Here is a 22,037-nt window from a genome sequence, read left to right as displayed (position 1 = left end):
AGAGAGACTGAGGGAGCTGACCAGAATTTTCTTTTATGTACCATTAAATTCTTGCGGGGGATGGGTTGTAATTCTTGCAGGGACGGGTTGGGATGGGTGGGGATGGGTGAGATTCTAGCAGGGACGGGCGGGGATGGGTAAGATTTCTGTCCCGTGCAACTCTCTAGTCCAGGGCTCTTTCAAAACTGAGTTCACTCCATATCATGGGTTCTCAACCTAGTCCTCGGGACACACTTGACCTGTCAAGTTTTCAAGATATCCACAATGAATACCTCTAAGACATATTTGCATGCAGATCTATCTCATGCAAATTAATTGTGGTATCCTGAAAACCTGAGTTGCTAGGTGTGACCCTAATTGATCAGTGTGGTTATAAAAGATCTGGGATACAGTGGAATTTAAGAGGGAAAATGAGTCCTTGGAACCCTTGTTTTCTATTTATTAAATGTATATTTGGAAATAGTTGAATATGAATGAGTGACTTTAATAAGCAGTCCCTAACTTGTTTCTTATATTCTCTTCATCTCTACCAAGTTCGTGAAATACAAGATTTCCTGTTACAAAATGCTGGTGCTGGTGCTAAATTAATTTTTAGGGCATAATAGTTTCATAGAGTCTCACTACTATTCAACTTCACTGGCTTCCAATTTATGCTTTTGCATCTTCTATGTGGTGGGTTTTGGAGGGCTCGCTGTTTCCTCCACAATGTAACAGGTAGGAGGGTATGGATCTGGGTCTACCTGTCTGAAGTGCACTGCAGTACCCACTAAAACTGCTCCCAGGACCTGCATGCGCTGTCATGGACCTGAGTATGACATCTGAGGCTGGCACGACATATTTTAAAAGATTTTTTTAGGGTAGGAGGGGTTTAGTGACCATTGGGGGAGTAACGGAAGGTCATCCCCGATTCTCTCCAGTGGTCATCTTGGGTACCTTTTTGTGCCTTATTTGTAATAAAAACACGTCCGGCGTGAAAACATCCCAAGCGTTTGTCAGGAACGTCCTTGGTTTTTTTTTATTATGGGTCAAAGACGTCCAATTGTTAGGCACGCCCAAATCCCGCATTCGCTACGCATCTGACATACCCCCTTGAAATTTGGAGTCCTCGCGACCGACTGCAGTTGGAGACGTCCAAAATTGGGTTTCAATTATACTGATTTGGACGTCTCTGGGAGGACGTCCATCTTCCATTTTATGTTGAAAGATGGACATCCTTCTCTTTCGAAACTGAGGCCCGATTGTAAAATAATACTAGATAGCTCTTTTTGTACCAGGCAGCACAGTAAAGGAACGTTTACCTAACAATATAAGACTGCAAAGTTCTTATTCCAATTTTTTGTAAATATCTGAAGACTTTCCTATTTCACAAATGTCTAGGATAATAATAATAGATATTATTATTCGGGTGGCTTTCTCAATCTTTTCAATTCTGTCACACTTTTTGATGTACGTCTTTTCCTATATGTTACTAGGACTATGCTGCATGCACTTCCTTTTTTTTTTTTTTACATATGGTTTATAAGAAGCTCAATAAAACATGAAACAATTTATGGTCTAGGAGAAGCTGGCCTGGGTCCAGAACCAGGGACCTGCTATAACCTGCAGCGGAACCTGGTCTTACAGAGGAGAGATCAGAGAATTCAGTGAGTCCACTTGCGGCCACAATCATGACCTCACAGTTAAACTGTGTCCAAGACCTTTGTGATATTCTGGTATTTTTGTTGGTAAACGCTTGAATTTTATTCTCTCTGATTGTGTCTTAGCAATTGCTGTTGGTGAGGTCCACACTGTAAGGCCTCTAGAGGAGGGCTACCCCTCCCCACATCTGGCAATGGCCACAGTGGCTAAGGAATGCAACATAGCTATTCTGACACAGCACCATGAACAAAAGGCTGTACCCTATGATATACGAAACTAAGTGTGCATATTTACTTACTTTGGCAAAAGGTTAAAGACGGATATAGCAGGATCCTCAGGATCTCCGGACTTTCAATTAAAAACACCTTTAAAGTTCATGTTTCTTGCCCAGCGTTTTATATAGGGACGTTTTACATATATCCATCAAAAAGAATTGGTTTTTAAAAGAAGACTGTTGATGTATTCAACGCTGAAAGATTATTCTCCCGGACCCTTCGTATTTGCGTAGCAATCTTGTCCTCTTAAAAGTTATGAGGCCTTGTCATGCACGGTCACGTTCCAATCACGGGGGGCGGTGACTTAGCGGGATCTCTAGCTTTCTCAAGGAAATAAAAGTTTACTGACAGGAGTGCTTCTTTGTTTGATGGCCGCGCTGCTTACAGTATGCAGACGATCACTAGCCATAACCCAGCGCTGCGGTTCTCTATCTCCTCTTTCCTGGCAAATCTTGAAGGAGGTTTAATAGACTGGAGTGGACCTGAGCCTGTCTATTCCCCACTGTAAGCACGGAATCCATTTGGTTAATCTCTGTTTCCACTGCCCACGCAGACCGTCATTGGCGTTCACTCAAAAACCAGCAAGCAAACTTTATGCGCTGCTGCATCCACGCTTGTTGTTCTTTATTGTTGTTCCATCTGTACAAGTCTAACACTTTTGTTGGCTAGGCAGTGCCATTGCAAGGTGAGGAGAAAAGACCATAATTGAATATCACTAAACAACTTCAAAATTGTAGCTAGTAGAAACAGCAATTATAAATTCTGTAGTTTGTTGCTCATTTTTCTTCACTGTTATTCTATACAATTCAGCTGGCAGATTTCAGTGAAAATATCCTGTTTCCTGATAGGTTCATCTTAACTGTTGTAGTAATCTGCTTTGGGAAGCCTGGTGTTTATAAAGAAGAGGAATATATGGAAATTAAATGGAAGTAGAATTAAACTGTCCTTTCATTGGGGCACATGGAATCAACATATCATTCTGTTTTGTAGAGGTTTACATTTTAGATATACAAATTGCTTATCTGTTTTGAACATGTTTCAGGGGCAAGTGGTTTTATAAGTCCAAATAAATATTTGTTCATGCAGATCTCTTTTGTTTAAATATAACTACATGGGCTAGAAGCCCTAACGCAGTCCATTGGTTTACTTATATTTGTTCTTGTGATGACTATACTGTGCCAAACTGAAAACAGAGATAAGAGTTGAGGTTAAATGAGGGGACATGGGATAAGCTTATATGGTTCACAGGAGACGGTACGACTATACAGTTGAAGCCAGTCCCGCTGCAGCTGCCATCTCCGTTTGTCAAAAACAACAGCAAAGTAGATTTGCATTTTCTCTTGTTAGGGGGTGGAGGGGGGAAGATCTAAGAGCAGTTGTGGGGGCTAGTGGAATTTTCAAGGGTCTGTTTGCAAGGGGGGGGGGGGGGGTATTTTCCAAAAATATATTTGTCAGTACTCCAGAAGCTGCTTTGTTATTTCCAGGCTCTATTGTGGATTTCATTGGAGCGCTAGATGCCTGCTGTTTTCTTCATGATGACAAAAAACCATAGTTCTCTATAAAATAACTTTCAAAAGTTTAATGCCTATGTGTGTAATTTTTTTTTTATTTGACAGAAATGTCATTATTTTAAAGCTTCCCCTATGAACATATAACATAAAGTTTTAAATCAGGCAAAACAGCATAAAAATTATTGTACCTGATAGCACAGCAGAAACTCTCTTTGCATATGCCCAAATTTTCTGGAAGGGCTGCTTACACCTAGATCCATCTGTATTCATTGTCTGAGGGGCAGTATACACCTCAATTCTGCTGTTTCTCATCAGAAGGGCCAAATAAATACACCAAGATCCTGGTGTATTTTCGTTCAGAAATTTTATAAATCAATATATATAAAAGGCGAGTGTCGTACTCACTCGCAAATGCGCAGTAGAGACCTTCTTCTGCCCCGCCCCAATACTTGATGACGGGGGCGGAACAGAGAGGGTCTGTACTGCGCATTTGTGAGGGAGGGACACCGCCATCGCTAACGCTCCCCCCACCCGGAGTCGCCGCTGCCGCCACCCACCTTCCACCCGTCGGGCCCTCGCTCCGCTACTGAAACAGCGAGGGTCCGGGAACGCAGCACTGAGCTCTGCTGAGCTGCCGTCAGCCTTCCTTCTTCTTCTCTGCCTGTGTCCCGCCCTCGACGACGTTACGTCACACGAGGGCGGAACACAGGCAGAGAAGAAGAAGGAAGGCCGACATCGGCTGCTCAGCAGAGCTCAGTGCTGCGTTCCCGGACCTTCGCTGTTTCAATAGCGGAGGGGCCCGGCCGGGTGGAAGGTGGGTGGCGACGGCAACGGCTCTGGGAGGGGGGCGAATTCGGAGGGGGAGGGGCAGCGGCAAACGCAGCGGCAAACTCGGCGGCGCGGGGAGGGCCTTTCAACCCCCCCTTCCTATAATAGCCCGTTTTTACGGGCTCAAAGGCTAGTTTATAATTAATAAAAAGCAAATCTCTTGGTCACAATGGCAACGCATAGATATATGGGATCTCAGTGATTTCATTGATGTAAATAATTGCACTTGGAAATCATTCTCAGTTATGAAAGCTGAATTCTCTTTGTTAGATACTCACTTTTATCAATGGTTACAGCTTAATACAATGTTGAGGAAGAGTAAATTACAAATACAAAAGTTGTCCCATACTCAAGCAATTTAAATTCTCTGGACATGCTGCATCCCATATATACAAATTAATCTTAAACAACTTTCCTACTAAATGTGTGGGCTTATGCAAATGCTGGGAAGAGGATATTCAGCAATCACTGACAAATCTTGGGAGCAGGTATGGAGTTCTTTATTTAAATGCTCCAGATCCTCCTCAATAACACAATCTCTATATTTCTTCACTCATAGATCCTTATGGACACCTGTCAAGTCACAAATGATTACCTCTTCTATTTCCAACTTATGTTGGTCTTGTCAATCCCAACAAGGTACTCTTAAGCATATTACATTCAATTGTTTATGTATTCAAACATTTTGGAAGGACATATGGTTCGATTTAGTAGATATATTCTATCTTTCTGGTCCAATAGTATATAAATATGTGATACTTAAAGATCAATGTTTTAGACCCATTTTAAAGACTAATGAATGTTTGCTTGTTAATACCATGTTGAATCTAGCTTTAAAAGTAGTCTTTACACACTGGAAAGCTTTACAACAAGCTACTTATCAAGAATGGTGGAATTTACTATTTCAAACCTATAAATATGAAACATATTTTGCTAAAAAAAAACATCTCGATATGCTTTGTAGAAAGAAAAATGGGCTCCATTGATATCTTATTTTGAGATGTGAAGTGAGAGGTGTATATTGTACTTTTTCTTTATGTATATTATTACCATCTGTGTCACATGCATGAACTTTATACTGCTTACATACTTTAAGGTGTCTTTTTAAAAATATATATTTTATTTTAACTCAATTGTACAATAGTACAATTGTTGTTATTAATGTTCTCTCTTTATTACAAAATCAATAAAAATATTAAGACTAAAAAAAAAAAAAAACGCGCTCCAGTCTTAAGGTCGTACTTAGATCCAGAAGATGCCGCAGATCTGGCTTTTACACCGTCCCCTTACTTTTGGGGTCAGTTCATTTACTAAGATGTAGCGTGTGCTATATGCTGCAAGACCGGTAGAAATAAAATGGGCCCTACGGCAGATAGTTGAATGCTCTGAATAAATGACCCCTTTATTTATACATTTGGCAACACATGCACAAACTGTCATGCCAATAACATTTCCTGAATTTGAGAAAAAAAAGTAAAATTGAGAGAAAGAATACATCAGACAGCTTTCTTGTGCAGTGTACAAATTTAATAAAGAAAAAGACATCCAGCGAGCGGGAAACACGGAGAAGCCGAGCTCTAGAAAGTACAACACCACTGGAGAAAGAGAAACAGGAATGAGTTTTATCTTGTACTGCAAAATATAAAGGCATTAGGAGATGAACATTTCCTAATGCTGAGAGAAAAAAAAAAGATTTAAAAAAACGAGAAGTGAAAATGCCTAAGAAAAAACAGCAAAATGTGTTGCATATCCTACCACCTGGCGAGAAACGCTATCTGACCAGCAAGCTTTTTCTGTACATCTTAAGTTTTTTTATTTTATTGTTACTCTTTGCTGTCTCTTTTTGTCTTTTCTTCTTCAATATAACCATCATAGGTGCAACTCACAGCCCTTGTAGAATTGACAATTGTTGAAACCATGCTAATGAGGTTTTCTGAACGTGAATCGGCATTGCAGAGACGTGATAGGAAACCAAAAAGACCGGAGACAAAACAGCAGAGCCCCAGAAAGCTGCTAGAACGGAGGGAGAGAGCAGAAAACCTTCCCACTCTTGCGTCAGACATGTTGTTTGGAGAAGAGCAGAGAGACAATATACAGAACTTGTAAAACAAAGTCGGAGGAAAAAGACTGGCGGACTTGGCTTTTACCTGATGCTCCAGAGACAGATCACGGCTGAGCTTAGGCCTGGGAAAATAGTTCCTCAATTCCTACAGTCTCCAGTTGCAGTAAATCATCAATTTGTAATTTTTCTCGGGTCTTTGTAATGATTGCACGCCCAGGCGCAGAACTTTGCGATTCTCAATGTCGCTTCCTTTAGGATGTCAAAAATTGTCTGCTTTTTTTTTCCATCATAGAGAGAAACAGCATTGAAAAGAGCTCGTCCTCAATAGTTTATTTTGTCTTTTATGAGTGTTTTTCAAGCTGGAGGAGGAGGTTGCTCTTTGGGGAGGCTAAAGTGGGCAGGGCTTGAGTCGACAGACAACACTAAGAAAGGTTAGCAAAATATTTGCAGGTAATACTATATATATATATATATATATATATATATATATATATATATATATATATACACACACACACACAAGAAAATTAAACAGTGCAAACTTCAGTCTCTTAATTGAATTAATGCAGATTGAAAAACAAGTGTTCACAGATGACACCTATGCCTCCATAGAGACTTGCAGTCAGTCTACGTCTTTCTCTCGTCTCCCACCTGTCCTCAGCCCATCTGCCCCCCTCTTTCTCTCTCTCTCACCTCCCATGCCCATGTAGTTCAAATTCCTGATTATTTGACCCATGCAGGACAGAGGCAGAAGCCAGGGACAGGAGGCTTGGGTGAAAGAAGTGGCAGTTCTTGGTACCAGTCTTCTGCCAAATGGAGATGAATCACAGATGGGCTGATGATCAGAAGCCCCGCGCTGTTCCAAACTGTGCTCTATAAACAGCGCCGGAACAGCACAGGGCTATAACACCCCATGGTCAAAGCTAACAGCATGCAAATTTATGTGCGCTATTAGCTCTGATCATATGGATACTTCTCTGATCATAGGGTACTTGTGCAGGAAGATTGTGCCTGGGCATGCGCCCAAGGCACAAACCTCCTACAGAAGTTGTTTGACAGGTCCAGGCTGTCAAAAGCCCAGATCTGTCAAACAGCAGAAGAGATTTGACAGGTCCAGGAGTTTCTCCTGGACCTGTCAAACCTAAGGCCACCCCTCCAAACACAAGATCTGGAGGTCTGGTGGACCTCCAGGACCCCCACCCCCAAAGCACAAAAACCCTGGTTGTCCAGTGGGACTGCTAGCTTTCCCCCTCCCACCAAAAAAATTACCTGGTGGTCCAGTGGGAATGCTAGCTTCCCCCTCCCACCCCCCCCCCCCCCCACTGAACAAAAACGCCCTGGTGGTCCAGTGGACCGCTAGCTTCCTTCTTCCCATCAAACAAAAATGCCCCGGTGGTCCAGTGGGACCACTATCTACCTGCCCCATCCCCCTGGCAGCCTACCTCGTGGTAGTGGGAGGAGGGAGGGACTAGCCCTTCCTCCCTCCTCGTCGGGCACCTTCTCAAAATGGTGGTAGTCCTCCCTGCCCAGTGCATCCTGGGATGCACTGGGTGGGGCTAAACTTCCATATATAGATTAAGCCCCGCCCAGCACATCCCAGATGCACCGGCCAAGGTAGGACGCCACCATTTTGGGATGGCGCCCGAAGAGGAGGGAGGAAGTGCTAGTTCCTCCCTCCCACTACTACGACCACAAGGTAGGCTGCCAAGGGGAGGGGATGGCTAGATAGCAGGCCCACTGGACCACCAGGGCGTTCTTGTTCAGTGGTGGGAAGCTAGCGATCCCACTGGACCACCAGGGTGTTTTTGTTCTGTGCGAGAGGAGAAAGCTAGCGGTCCACTGTACTACCAGGGTTCTTTTGTGCTTTAGGGGTGGGGGGCCTGGTGGTCCACCAGACCTCCAGATTTGTGTTGGGGGGGGGGGGAGATCGGGCTTAGAGGTTTGACAGGTCCAGGAGAAAATCCTAGACCTGTCAAACCTCTTCAGTGGGTCTCCCTCATTCCTCCCTTACTAGCAAACCCTAACGCCAGCTCCTAGCTGGCATAAGGTTTGCAACGGTAGCAATGCCCTTGTTTGGCACACTGCACATTTATCATGAGGGATGAATGAGGGGAAACCCTTGTTTGCATGCATTTGCATGCCATTAGCGTTCAGAGCTGGCAAGCACATTATTACATGTGCTCACCGGGTCTGATCATTGGGCTGGAGCAGACACAGGCGCTAGTATGGCGCTATTGGCCTCTAGGACCCGTGTTTGCTTCTGGTGATCTGCCCAAGATAGGGGAAAGAGGTGAGGGAGTTGGACAGAACTACAAGTCGATTTTTATGGTGAACATTTATGTCATTAGTGAAGAGACAGTGGGGAGCACTTTTGAACACAGCAGAAATTCCTTTACTGAATGGATCTGGTGCAGCTGCACCAGCTGCCGTCCCCTAGTATCTCTGCTGAAGCACCAAGCCTGCTCGCCTTTCACTGCTGCCGCCGGGACCCTGAGGTAAGATAACTTTTAAATTCTGGATGGCACGTAGGAAGGCAAGGGTGGAGGACTGTTGAGGGAGAAGAGGGTGGGCAGGTCGAGCTGGCTGGGAACTTCCGGCGGGTCAAATATTGGGGGTGATCAAGCACCCACAGAGTTGGCGCCTATGGTTGAGAGGTGTCCAGTTTTCAACACTATCTGCCCCTGATGCAGCCCAAGAGTGGACGAAACACAGCCTGTGTTGACATTGTGGGTTGATTAAAATTTACTCTGGACATTCCTTTATGTGTCTTCTGCTTTTGTTTTGCCAGTATAATGTTGTGCCAGCTACAGCTGATTCTGTTTTACACAGTGCATTTTTTCTAGCAAAAAAGGTGCTGGTACTCAAATGCTAGTCTGCCTTTCAGAGGTGGGGTGATCACTGAGGGACCCATCTCACAATAGCCAGGCCCCCCTGCAACCAGTCACAGAATCTATGACAAGGCAGAATTGGTGTGTAGAGCATGAGCTCTTTCATTAAAACTTGGGGTCCATGTGTCAATTTTAGCAGACAGTGGAAAAGGTGCTGGCACTCCGTACCCCCAAGTACCCCCTCAAAAAAAGCCCTGGTTTTACATAGAAATATAGAAACAGAGATAATGAAGGCAGATAAAGACCATATGGTTGATCCAGTCTGCCCATCTATACCATCTACTATTCCTTCCTTTCTCTTAGAGATCCTCTGTGCTTGTCCCAAGCTTTCTTGAATTCAGATACAGTATTTGGGGCCGATATTCAGATCGCAGGAGACAGCCCGGATAATTCTCACAGTCAGTGGCAAACCCGAAAATTAAATGTCAGGCCATATCCAGTGACCTTGTCTGCACTTTTCTCATTCGTGACTTGAGTTCTCTTCATCACGTCACTTGATGATCATATTTTATCATCATCACTAGCCACAAGACTCCTGATGTAGGCCATCCGGCCGAAACACAACGTTGTGTCGAGTCATTTTTAATGTGGAATTATGTTGTTATTATTATTTGTTTGAATATTATTAAATTTTGTTTATTTTAAACTTAACTTCAGGTCCAATTATTGGATAGCCTGGCTCATATTCCCACCCTTTTGTTTACACGTATCCAGTGACCAACATTGAATTTCCAGGGGTTTTTTTTGGCACTACAAACATGGCCAGTTAAGACTATATTCATTGCCTGACCAACTAAGTTGTAACAGCCAAAGGTTAGCCTCCTATTTGTGCCGGTCAATCGAAGAATATTGGCGCTAACTGGCTATGTTGTGTGACATAGCCAGTGGCCAGCTAGCCACTAAGCGCTACTATTCAGCTGAGATAGCTGGCTATCTGCGTTGAATATTAGCGCTTAGCCGGCTTAAGGCTATTTAACCAGCCAGGAGCTGTTCCTGACCTGTTAAATAACACTGAATATCAGGCAGTTTGTCTCTACCACCTCCACCAGGAGGCCTTTTCTTAGCTTACTCCTGACTTTGTCCCCTTTCACCTTCTATGCCCTCTCATTCCAGAGTTTCCTTTCAATTGAAAGAGATTTGTTTGCTGGGCAGTTATGCCATGGAGGTATTTAAATGTCTCTATCATATCTCCCTCTTCATCTTTCTTCCAAAATATACATACTGAAATCTTTAAGTTTGACTCCGTACACTTTATGATTGAAGACCACTGACTTGCTTCCTGTGTAGGCAAATAAGTACTTTGACAGGCCATTTTAAAATTTATTTTATCCACAAGTACAACAGCCGTTACACTTGGAAGTATGGTAAAGAAACAATGAGCCCCTACAGCTGCTGCTTTCATTACAGTTTCTGCCTCTGTCCAGACAAATGCTTGGACTAAGACAAGATTCTGGTTTCATGTGATAAATGTATGTACATTGAATCCCTCATGAAAGAAGTACAAGAACTAAGAGAGGAAGTTGCAAGACTAAGAAACATCTGGGACAACTGGAAATTCATCACAGAGATGCATGTTGAAACATTGGGGACTTCCAGTAAAGAGAGAGAAGATCTTGGGCAGACAGAGCAAAGCTGAACACAGGTCACCAGATCCTGGAAGATCAACGCTCCAACTCTGTCTTCTGTTGAACTAAAGAATCGGTTCACAGCTCTGGAGGTAGAAGTACATAAGTATTGCCATACTGGGAAATACCAAAGGCCCATCGAGCCCAGCATCCTGTTTCCAACAGTGGCCAATCCAGGCCACAAATACCTGGCAAGATCCCAAAAAAGTACAAAACATTTTATACTGCTTATCCCAGAAATTGTGGATTTCCCCCAGTCCATTTAATAACGGTCTATGGACTTTTCCTTTAGGAAGCCGTCCAAACCTTTTTAAAACTCCACTAAGCTAACCGCCGTTACCACATTCTCTGGCAACAAATTCCAGAGTTTAATTACACGTTGAGTGAAGAAAATTTTTCTCCGGTTCGTTTTAAATTTACTACATTGTAGCTTCATCGCATGCCCCCTAGTCCTAGTATTTTTGCAAAGCGTGAACCGACGCTTCACATCTACCCGTTCAACTCCACTCATTATTTTATAGACCTCTATCATATCTCCCCTCAGCCGCCTTTTCTCCAAGCTGAAGAACCCTAGCCGCTTTAGCCTTTCCTCATAGGGAAGTTGTCCCATCCCTTTTATCATTTTCATTGCCCTTCTCTGCACCTTTTCTAATTCCACTATATCTTTTTTGAGATGCAGTGACCAGAATTGAACACAGTATTTGAGGTGCGGTCATACCATGGAGCGATACAAAGGCATTATAACATCCTCATTTTTGTTTTACATTCCTTTCCTAATAATACCTAACATTCTATTTGCTTTCTTAGTCGCAGCCGCACACTGAGCAGAAGGTTTCAACGAATCATCAATGACGACACCTAGATCCCTTTCTTGGTCCGTGACTCCTAGTGTGGAACCTTGCATGACGTAGCTATAATTTGGGTTCCTCTTTCCCACATGCATCACTTTGCACTTGCTCACATTAAACAAGAGGAAACAATTACCAAAAATGCCAACACCGCTGGACAAGTGGCCAATAAGAAGCGAAAGGTAGAGGTGGTTGGAGATTCACTTCTGAAGGGTACTGAGGTGCCTATCTGTTGAACGGATGTTGTCCAGGGATGTGTGCTGTCTGCCCTGATGCCAAAGATTTGTGATGTTGCATAAAAATACCTAGACTCATCAAGCCTACTGACCACTCTCCTATGCTGCTCATCCATGTTGGCATGAATGATACTGCTAAGTATCCTACTGAACATATCATATGAGACTTCATGGCTTTGGGTCAGAGGGTGAAGCGCCCAGGTGCACAGTGGTGTTCTCATCTATCCTCCCTATTAAAGGTAAAGGCTGAATGAGAGAAGCTTGCATCCTGGAGCTAAATGCGTGGATGGTGCCGATGAGAGTGTTTTGGTTTCCTAGACCATGGGATGATTTTCCAAGAGCTATTGAGCAGTGATGGTGTCTATCAAGGAAGGGACGGAGCGTCTTCATCAACTGATTGGCTAAAATACATAAGTATTGCCATACTGGGATAGACCAAAAGTCCATCAAGCCCAGCATCCTGTTTTCAACAGTGGCCAATCCAGGTAACAAATACCTGGCAAGATCCTGGACTTTAAATTAAAATTGCTGGGGATGGGTAAAAAAGGCCCCAAAACCATAAATAACCGAAAGGAAGGTAGAACATCAAATGCCGCTATAGAAGAGGAAAAAAAGAGTAACATCTGGAGAGCCTTGAATACCAATGCCCATAGTATGGGAAACAAAGTTCTAGATCTAGAGGCTACAATGACGGAAGCAGACTTGGATTTAGTGGCGGTCACAGAGACTTGGTTCACGGAGAAACATGACTGGGATATAGCTATATCTGGCTATAATATATTCAGGAAGGACAGGGTAGGGAAAAAAAGGTGGAGGAGTGACATTATATGCTAAAATTTATATTAAAGTGATGGAACTGCAGGACACATGGGGTACGGAAGAAGCGCTGTGGGTTAAACTGGAAAGAGGGAAAGGAAAATATATTTATATCAGAGTAATATACAGGTCACCTTCACGGTCAGAGGAAATGGACAGAGACTTAGTTGAAGACATCCACAAGATAGCTAGGAAAGGGGAAGTACTACTGATATGTGATTGTAATATGCCGGATGTCGATTGGGGAGTCCCTGCTGTGGGGTCATCTAGAAGCAAAGAGATCTTGGATTCCCTACAGGAAGAATTGTTTCACCAGTTGGCAATGGAACCGACATGGAATGGAGGTATTCTGGACCTGGAGCTTGCAAATGAAGAGAATGTTTCTGACATCAAAGTGGGAGACCAATTGGCATCTAGTGGTCACCGAATGGTATGGTTCAATATTAAGACAGGGGAGAGGGCTCATTCGAGAATGAAGTGTCAGACCCGTGAGTCCTTGTGCCGAGTAGAATGGTGATGCTTCCTGGAGAAGAGGAGGACCCAGGTCCTGACTCGGCGGTCGGACACGCCTGAGGCTTCACCTGCAATGACCGCCGTTCCCCAGGAGTTGAGCCCCCAAGTGCAGGTGGCCGGCAGGACTTAGAGAGCAGGCAGTGTACATGCTGGGTCAGTAAACAGGCAGCAGGCACAGAGTGTTGTCAGGGTACATGCTGGGTCAATAGGCCGGCAGCTGGAACAGAGAGTAGTCAGGTTGCACACATGGTCAGTAGGCAAGCAGCTGGCACAGAGAGTAGTCAGGGTCCCCGCAGGGTCAGTAGGCAGGCAGCTGGCACAGAGAGTAGTCAGGGTCCACACAGGGTCAGTAGGCAGACAGCAGGCATAGAGAGTAGTCAGGGTCCACGCAGGGTCAGTAGGCAGGCAGCAGGCACAGAGAGTACAGGGTCCACGCAGGGTCAGTAGGCAGGCAGCAGGCACAGAGAGTAGTCAGGATACACACAGGGTCAGCAATGAGGAGGCAACAGACAGAAAATAGATGCAGCGCAAACAATCACCTACCAGAGTAGAAGCCGAAGCAGAATGCTAAAGGACAGATCGGTTGATAAAGTGCTGGCGTCTGATGTCAGCAGGAGCCCAGCCAGAGAGGGAGAGCAGCCATAGGGCAGGAGAAGGGACAGGAAGAGTCGATGACCAATAGGAGGGGAAAAACAAAGGAAAAGAGGCACCAATAGGCCAGAGGGAAAAGGAGGGGAAGAGCTGAGAGGGGACATGGAGGCGGGGCGATGGATCCTGGGCAAATCAGGCTGAGCCGGCATGAGGCGAGCTGCAGGGTGGAGCGCCAAAGGGAACTACAGGGCAGTACTGCTTGTGTGCGCCGGCCGCGCGCACTGTGCGGCTAAGGCAGCCCAGACCTCTGCGCTCCCTGAGGATGCAGTCTGGAAGCAGGTAGGGAGCGTGACGTGAAGGTCCTGGATTTCAACAGAACTAACTTTGCCGAGATGGGGGAATTTCTCAAGGAACAGTTTTATTTATTTATTTTATTTATTTATTGCATTTGTATCCCACATTTTCCCACCTATTTGCAGGCTCAATGTGGCTTACAGAGTTTGGTTATGACATAGTTATTCCATGATATAAGATACAATTAGTAATGTTCAAAGATTAGGTAAGGGAAGTAGGATGGGAACAGTGGAAGGAAATAGAACAGCAATGGACAAGACTGAAAGGAACTATATTAAAGGCAACTAACCTTTATGCTAGAAAATTGCATAAAAGTAAGAGGAAAAGAAGGCTGCTCTGGTTCTCAAACGTAGTAGTTGAAAAGATAAGGGAAAGGAGGTTAGCCTTCACATGTTATAAGAGAAAGAAGAAGATAAGCGAGAATACCTGGATAAGCTAAGAGAAGCTGGAAAAGCTGTCAGGAAAGTGAAATGGCAAATGGAAGAAAAGATAGCTAATATGGTAAAATTGGGGGATAAAACATTTTTCAGATATGTAAGTGACAGGAAGAAGTTCCATAATAGCATTGTGAGGCTCAAAGCTGAGGGGGAGGAATATGTGGAAGATAAGGTTAAAGTTGAACTGCTTAACAATTATTTCTGCTCTGTGTTCACGAATGAAAGGCCAGGGGTAGGACTACAGAAAACAAATGCTAAAGGGGGTGGATGTATGGTAGACCAAGACCTGTTCACAGAGGACTGTGTTCGTGAGGGGCTAGTTAAACTAAAAGTAGACAAAGCGATGGGGCCTGATGGGATACATCTGAGGGTGCTCAAGGAACTCAAAGAAGTTCTGGCGGCTCTGCTGACTGACCTCTTCAATGCTTCCTTAGACACTGGAGTGGTCCCGGAGGACTGGAGAAGGAAGGATGCGGCCCCATTGCACAAGAGTGGAAGTAAGGAGGAGGTTGGGAATTACAGATCAGTCAGTCTGACATCAGTGGTAAGTAAACTAATGGAAACACTTCTAAAGTGGAGAATTGTGAGGTTTCTCAAATTGAATGGAATGGCTTCACTAGAGGCAATTCGTGTCAGACGAATCTAATTGATTTTCTTCAACTGGGTGACCAAAAAGTTGGATGTGGGAAGGGCGCTAGATGTGGTATACTTAGATTTCAGCAAAGCCTTTGACACAGTTCCGCACAGGCGACTGACAAATAAATTAAGTGCCCTCGGTATGGGACCTAGAGTAACTGATTGGGTTAAAAATTGGTTGAATGGAAGGGGACAGAGGGTAATAGTAAATGGAGCTTGCTCTGAAGAAAGGGATGTTATCAGTGGGGTACCACAGGGATCGGTCCTCGGACCGGCTCTTTTTGATGTCTTCATGGGCGTAGTTTGACTTTTCATTGGGGGGGGGGGGCATATCAGCATATTCATTTGCACATATATGCAAATGAATATGCTAATATGGAGGAAGAAAGGAAGAGAGAAAGCTGGCTTTTTTGGCATGTGTACTCTCGTATTCACATAGGACCCCTCAGATTGCTCGTCTCATCCATAAGTATTGGCATGTTCTGGCTGTGCACCATGAGTTAGAGGAGCATCCCAAGGTGGCGTATAGAAGAAGATCTAATTTGGGTCAATTGTTGAGATGGCCTACCCTGGCTTTTTCAGTAGGAGGGCATTCCCCATGTGGGAATTGCATATATTGTAGGTACTACTGACTACAGTAGTGTGACCATCCAGGGGTCATCCAAGCAATTTTACCTAAGAAATATCACTAGTGTATCAGTGACCTAGTGGTTTATTGTAACTAGTAAAAAGCCCGTTTCTGACACAAATGAAACGGGCGCTAGCAAGGTTTTCCTCGGAGTGTGTATGTTTCAGAGAGTGTGTGTGTGAGAGATGGAGTGTGTGTGTCATAGAGAGAATGAGAGAGAGACAGAGACAGTGTGTGTGTGTGTGTTGTGTGAGAGAGTGTGTGAGAGACAGTGTCTGTGTGTGTGCGACTGTGTGTGTGTGACAGAGATATAGAGTGTGATAGGGAGTGTGTCAGAGAGAGTATGGGGCTCATTTTCAAAGCACTTAGCCTCCCAAAGTTCCATAGAAACCTATGGAACTTAGCCTCCCAAAGTGCTTTGAAAATATGCCTCTATATGTGAGAGACAGTGAGTGAGTGAGTGAAAGCAATGAAACAGGCGCTAGCAAGCTTTTCCTCGGAGTGTGTGTGTTTTACAGAGTGTGTGTGAGAGTGAGTGAGTGTGTGATAGAGAGAGTGAATGTGTGAGTGTGTGTGACAGAGAGAGTGAGACTGGGGGCGACAGTGTGCCACCCCCTCCCTCCTTCCCTCCCTCCCAGTTCTAGGGTTGTCAAACCCCTCCCTCCCTCGCATTGCCATGGTTTTTGTACCCCCCTTCCCTCCCTCCCAGTTCTAGTTTTCCCACTCCCTCCCTGCCTCCCTCCCAGTGCCAGGTCCTGAACCCCCCTCCCTTCCAGTTCCATGGTCCTCCCTCCCTCCCTCCCTCCCAGTTACAGGGTTTTTTGTCCCAGTACCTGTGTTTTCCTTCCCCCCCTCACTCCCAGTTACAGGGTTTTGCGTCCCAGTTGCAGTGTTTTCCCTCCCCCCTCGCAGTTCCATGGTTTTCCCACCCCCCTCCCAGTTCCAGGGTCGTCACCCACCCTTCCTTCCTCCCCCTCTGTCCGTCCCAGTTTGTGCCTGTTCCTGCAGCACCATCGCCAGGTGTCAGCATTAAAATAGGTGCCTTTTACATAGAGAGAAGATTTTAGTTTCTGAGACACACCTGGAAGAATGTCTCTGTTTGTTCTGGAAAAGCTACTTTGTTTCTGGCAGCATTTAGTGAAAATCCATTCCCTGACTGCGATAGATGGCTTATTAGTAGCAGTGCTGTGAAAAGGGATACATTAAAATGAGACATTTTCGGGTGCTTCCTGCTTTGTGTGTGATCTCTTACTGAATACCTTTTTCCCAACACAGTCAGTTTGTACGGTGGGGGGAAGGGGAGTGATTTTTGCATTGCATAAGACCCTTTAATGTAAGCCTGAAAGCAGGTGTTTCCCGTATGGCTTCTGTACTCCGAATGCCCCCTTCTTTTAGAAATCCTACATACGTAATCTGTCCTCCTAATGGCAGGGAACAAAGCAGAAACACCGGAGGGCAGGCGAGGGAATTCAGTGCAGAGCAAATGATGAACATCAACAGCGCAGCCGTCCTCATGTACCTCGGTGTGCCCTTCGTCCCCTGCAGACCATGCCTCCTCCTGCCCCAGACTTGGTGAGTGTCATTGCTCCACCCTTGATGTCATCACGTTTGACGCGTGGGCGGGGCAGACACTCATGGAGGAAAATTGGTCTCAGCCACCTCACTTTTGGAACGTTGGGAAAGTGAGGCTTCATTAGAACGTTGGAGGTGCGTTTTATATAGAGAGATGTGTCTCTGTAATCTTTATTATATTGGGCACACAAAGCGTCAGCTGAGACATAGACTAGCAGAAAGCGAATGCTACATACCTGTAGAAGGTATTCTCCGAGGACAGCAGGCTGATTGTTCTCACTGATGGGTGACGTCCACGGCAGCCCCTCCAATCGGAAACTTCACTAGCAAAGGCCTTTGTTAGTCCTCGCGCGGCCATGCGCACCCGCGCATGCTGCCGGCCGTCTTCCCCGCCCGAACCGGCTCGTGATCATCAGGCCATATGTAGCAAGACCAAAGACAAGGGAAGACACAACTCCAAAGGGGAGGCGGGCGGGTTTGTGAGAACAATCAGCCTGCTGTCCTCGGAGAATATCTTCTACAGGTATGTAGCATTCGCTTTCCTCCGAGGACAAGCAGGCTGCTTGTTCTCACTGATGGGTATCCCTAGCCCCCAGGCTCACTCAAAACAACAAACATGGTCAATTGGGCCTCGCAAACGGCGAGGACATAACTGAGATTGACCTAACAACTTATCCAACTAACTGAGAGTGTAGCCTGGAAACAGAATAAACATGGGCCTAGGGGTGGTGGAGTTGGATTGTAAACCCCGAACAGATTCTGAGCACTGACTGCCCGAACCGACTGTCGCGTCGGGTATCTGCTGCAGGCAGTAATGAGATGTGAATGTGTGGACAGATGGACCACGTTGCAGCTTTGCAGATCTCTTCAATAGGGGCTGACTTCAAGTGGGCCACTGACGCAGCCATGGCTCTAACATTGTGAGCCGTGACATGACCCTCAAGAGCCAGCCAGCCTGGGCGTAGTGAAGGAAATGCAATCTGCTAGCCAGTTGGATATGGTGCGTTTCCCCACAGCCACTCCCCTCCTGTTGGGATCAAAGAAACAAACAATTGGGCGCGACTGTCTGTTGGGCTGTGTCCGCTCCAGATAGAAAGGCCAATGCTCTTTTGCAGTCCAATGTGTGCAGCTGACGTTCAGCAGGGCAAGGAATGAGGATGGGGAAAGAATGTTGGCAAGACAATTGACTGGTTCAGATGGAACTCCGACACACCTTCCGCAAGAACTTAGGGTGAGTGCGGAGGACTACTCTGTTATGATGAAATTTGGTGTAAGGGGCCTGGGCTACAGGGCCTGAAGCTCACTGACTCTACGAGCTGAAGTAACTGCCACCAGAAAATGACCTTCCAATGTCAAGTACTTCAGATGGCAGGAGGTTCAGTGGCTCAAAGGAGGGTTCATAAGCTGGGTGGAGAACGACCATTGAGATCCCATGACACTGTAGGAGTTTGACAGGGGGCTTTGACAAAAGCAAACCTCTCATGAAGCGAACAACTAAAGGCTGTCCTGAGATCGGCTTACCTTCCACACGGTAATGGTATGCACTGATTGCACTAAGGTGAACCACTTACAGAGTTGGTCTTGAGACCCGACTCAGAGAAGTGCAGAAGGTATTCAAGCAGGGTCTGTGTAGGACAAGAGCGAGGATCTAGGGCCTTGCTGTCACCCAGATGGCAAACCTCCTCCATAAAAAGAAGTAACTCCTCTTAGTGGAATCTTTCCTGGAAGCAAGCAGATACGGGAGACACCCTCTGACAGACCCAAAGAGGCAAAGTCTACGCTCTCAAACATCCAGGCCGTGAGAGCCAGAGACCGGAGGTTTGGGATGCAGAAGCGCCCCTTCGTCCTGTGTGATGAGGGTCGGAAAAACACTCCAATCTCCACGTTTCTTCGGAGGACAACTCCAGAAGAAGAGGGAACCAGATCTGACGCGGCCAAAACGGAGCAATCAGAATCATGGTGCCTCGGTCTTGCTTGAGTTTCAACAAGTCTCCCCACCAGAGGTATGGGAGGATAAGCATACAGCAGACCTTCCCCCCAGTCCAGGAGGAAGGCATCCGATGCCAGTCTGCCATGGGCCTGAAGTCTGGAACAGAACTGAGGGACTTTGTGGTTGGCTCGAGATGCAAAGAGATCTACCAAGGGGGTGCCCCACACCTGGAAGATCTGGCGCAACTACTCTGGAGTTGAGTGACCACTCATGAGGTTGCATGATCCTGCTCCAACCTGTCGGCCAGACTGTTGTTACGCCTGCCAGATATGTGGCTTGGAGCAACATGCCGTGACGACGAGCCCAGAGCCACATGCTGACGGCTTCCTGACACAGGGGGCGAGATCCGGTGCCCCCCTGCTTGTTGATGTAATACATGGCAACCTGGTCTGAATTTGGATAATTTGGTGGGACATCTGATCTCTGAAAGCCTTCAGAGCGTTCCAGACCGCTCGTAACTCCAGGAGATTGATCTGCAGATCGCGTTCCTGGAGGGACCAGCTTCCCTGGGTGTGAAGCCCATCGACATGAGCTCCCCACCCCAGGAGGGACGACTCCGTAGTCAGCACTTTTTGTGGCTGAGGAATTTGGAAAGGACGTCCCAGAGTCAAATTGGACCAAATCGTCCACCAATACAGGGATTTGAGAAAACTCGTGGACAGGTGGATCACGTCTTCTAGATCCCCAGCAGCCTGAAACCACTGGGAAGCTAGGGTCCATTGAGCAGATCGCATGTGAAGGCGGGCCATGGGAGTCACATGAACTGTGGAGGCCATGTGGCCCAACAATCTCAACATCTGCCGAGTTGTGATCCGCTGGGACGCTCGCACCCGAGAGACGAGGGACAACAAGTTGTTGGCTCTCGTCTCTGGGAGATAGGCACGAGCCGTCCGAGAATCCAGCAGAGCTCCTATGAATTCGAGTCTTTGTACTGGGAGAAGATGGGACTTTGGATAATTTATCACAAACCCCAGTAGCTCCAGGAGGCGAATAGTCATCTGCATGGACTGTAGAGCTCCTGCCTCGGATGTGTTCTTCACCAGCCAATCGTCGAGATAGGGGAACACGTGTACTCCCAGCCTGCGAAGCGCCACTGCTACTACAGCCAGGCACTTCGTGAACACTCTGGGCGCAGAGGCGAGCCCAAAGGGTAGCACACAGTACTGGAAGTGACGTGTGCCCAGCTGAAATCGCAGATACTGCCTGTGAGCTGGCAGTATCGGGATGTGCGTGTAGGCGTCCTTCAAGTCCAGAGAGCATAGCCAGTCGTTTTCCTGAATCATGGGAAGAAGGGTGCCCAGGGAAAGCATCCTGAACTTTTCCTTGACCAGATATTTGTTCAGGGCCCTTAGGTCTAGGATGGGACGCATCCCCCCTGTTTTCTTTTCCACAAGGAAGTACCTGGAATAGAATCCCAGCCCTTCTTGCCTGGATGGCACGGGCTCGACTGCATTGGCACTGAGAAGGGCGGAGAGTTCCTCTGCAAGTACCTGCTTGTGCTGGAAGCTGTAGGATTGAGCTCCCGGTGGGCAATTTGGAGGTTTCGAGGCCAAATTGAGGGTGTATCCTTGCCGGACTATTTGAAGAACCCAACGGTCGGAGGTTATGAGAGGCCACCTTTGGTGAAAAACTTTCAATCTCCCCCCGACCGGCAGATCGCCCGGCACTGATACGTTGATGTCGGCTATGCTCTGCTGGAGCCAGTCAAAAGCTCGCCCCCTGCTTTTGCTGGGGAGCCGTGGGGCCTTGCTGAGGCGCACGCTGCTGACGAGAGCGAGCGCGCTGGGGCTTAGCCTGGGCCGCAGGCTGTCGAGAAGGAGGATTGTACCTACGCTTACCAGAAGAGTAGGGAACAGTCTTCCTTCCCCCATAAAAACGTCTACCTGAGAATGTAGATGCTGAAGGCTGCCGGCGGGAGAACTTGTCGAAAGCGGTATCCCGCTGGTGGAGCTGCTCTACCACCTGTTCGTCTTTTTCTCCAAAAATGTTGTCCGCTCGGCAAGGGGAGTCCGCAATCCGCTGCTGGATCCTATTCTCCAGGACGGAGGCACGCAGCCATGAGAGTCTGCGCATTACCACACCTTGAGCAGCGGCCCTGGACGCAACATCAAAGGTATCATATACCCCTCTGGCCAGGAATTTTCTGCACGCCTTCAGCTGCCTGACCACCTCCTGAAATGGCTTGGCTTGCTCAGGAGGGAGCTTGTCCACCAAGCCCGCCAACTGCCACACATTGTTCCGCATATGGATGCTCGTGTAGAGCTGGTAAGACTGAATTTTGGCCACGAGCATAGAAGAATGGTAGGCCTTCCTCCCAAAGGAGTCTAAGGTTCTAGAGTCCTTGCCCGGGGGTGCCGAAGCATGCTCCCTAGAACTCTTAGCCTTCTTTAGGGCCAGATCCACCACACCAGAGTCGTGAGGCAACTGAGTGCGCATCAGCTCTGGGTCCCCATGGATCCGGTACTGGGACACGATCTTCTTGGGAATGTGGGGATTAGTTAAAGGCTTGGTCCAGTTCGCCAGCAATGTCTTTTTTAGGACATGATGCATGGGTACTGTGGACGCTTCCTTAGGTGGAGAAGGATAGTC

General features: G+C 46.5%; 1 protein-coding gene across 1 annotated transcript in view; it reads right to left on the bottom strand.

The window, feature by feature from the left end:
• Positions 1–6,651, bottom strand: part of LOC115476473 (CD276 antigen-like) — a 174,961-nt gene extending 168,310 nt beyond the window's left edge. Inside the window, exon 1 of the mRNA XM_030212868.1 lies at positions 6,400–6,651. The gene's annotated coding sequence lies outside the window, so the exon portion shown is untranslated. The remainder of the gene's footprint in view (positions 1–6,399) is intronic.
• Between the last annotated feature and the right edge of the window lie 15,386 nt (positions 6,652–22,037).

The sequence above is a fragment of the Microcaecilia unicolor genome, chromosome 8 (assembly GCF_901765095.1).
Source record: "Microcaecilia unicolor chromosome 8, aMicUni1.1, whole genome shotgun sequence".
NCBI lineage: Eukaryota > Metazoa > Chordata > Amphibia > Gymnophiona > Siphonopidae > Microcaecilia > Microcaecilia unicolor.
The sequence above is the reverse complement of the archived record's forward strand: the minus strand, read 5'-3'. Positions and strand labels throughout refer to the sequence as shown.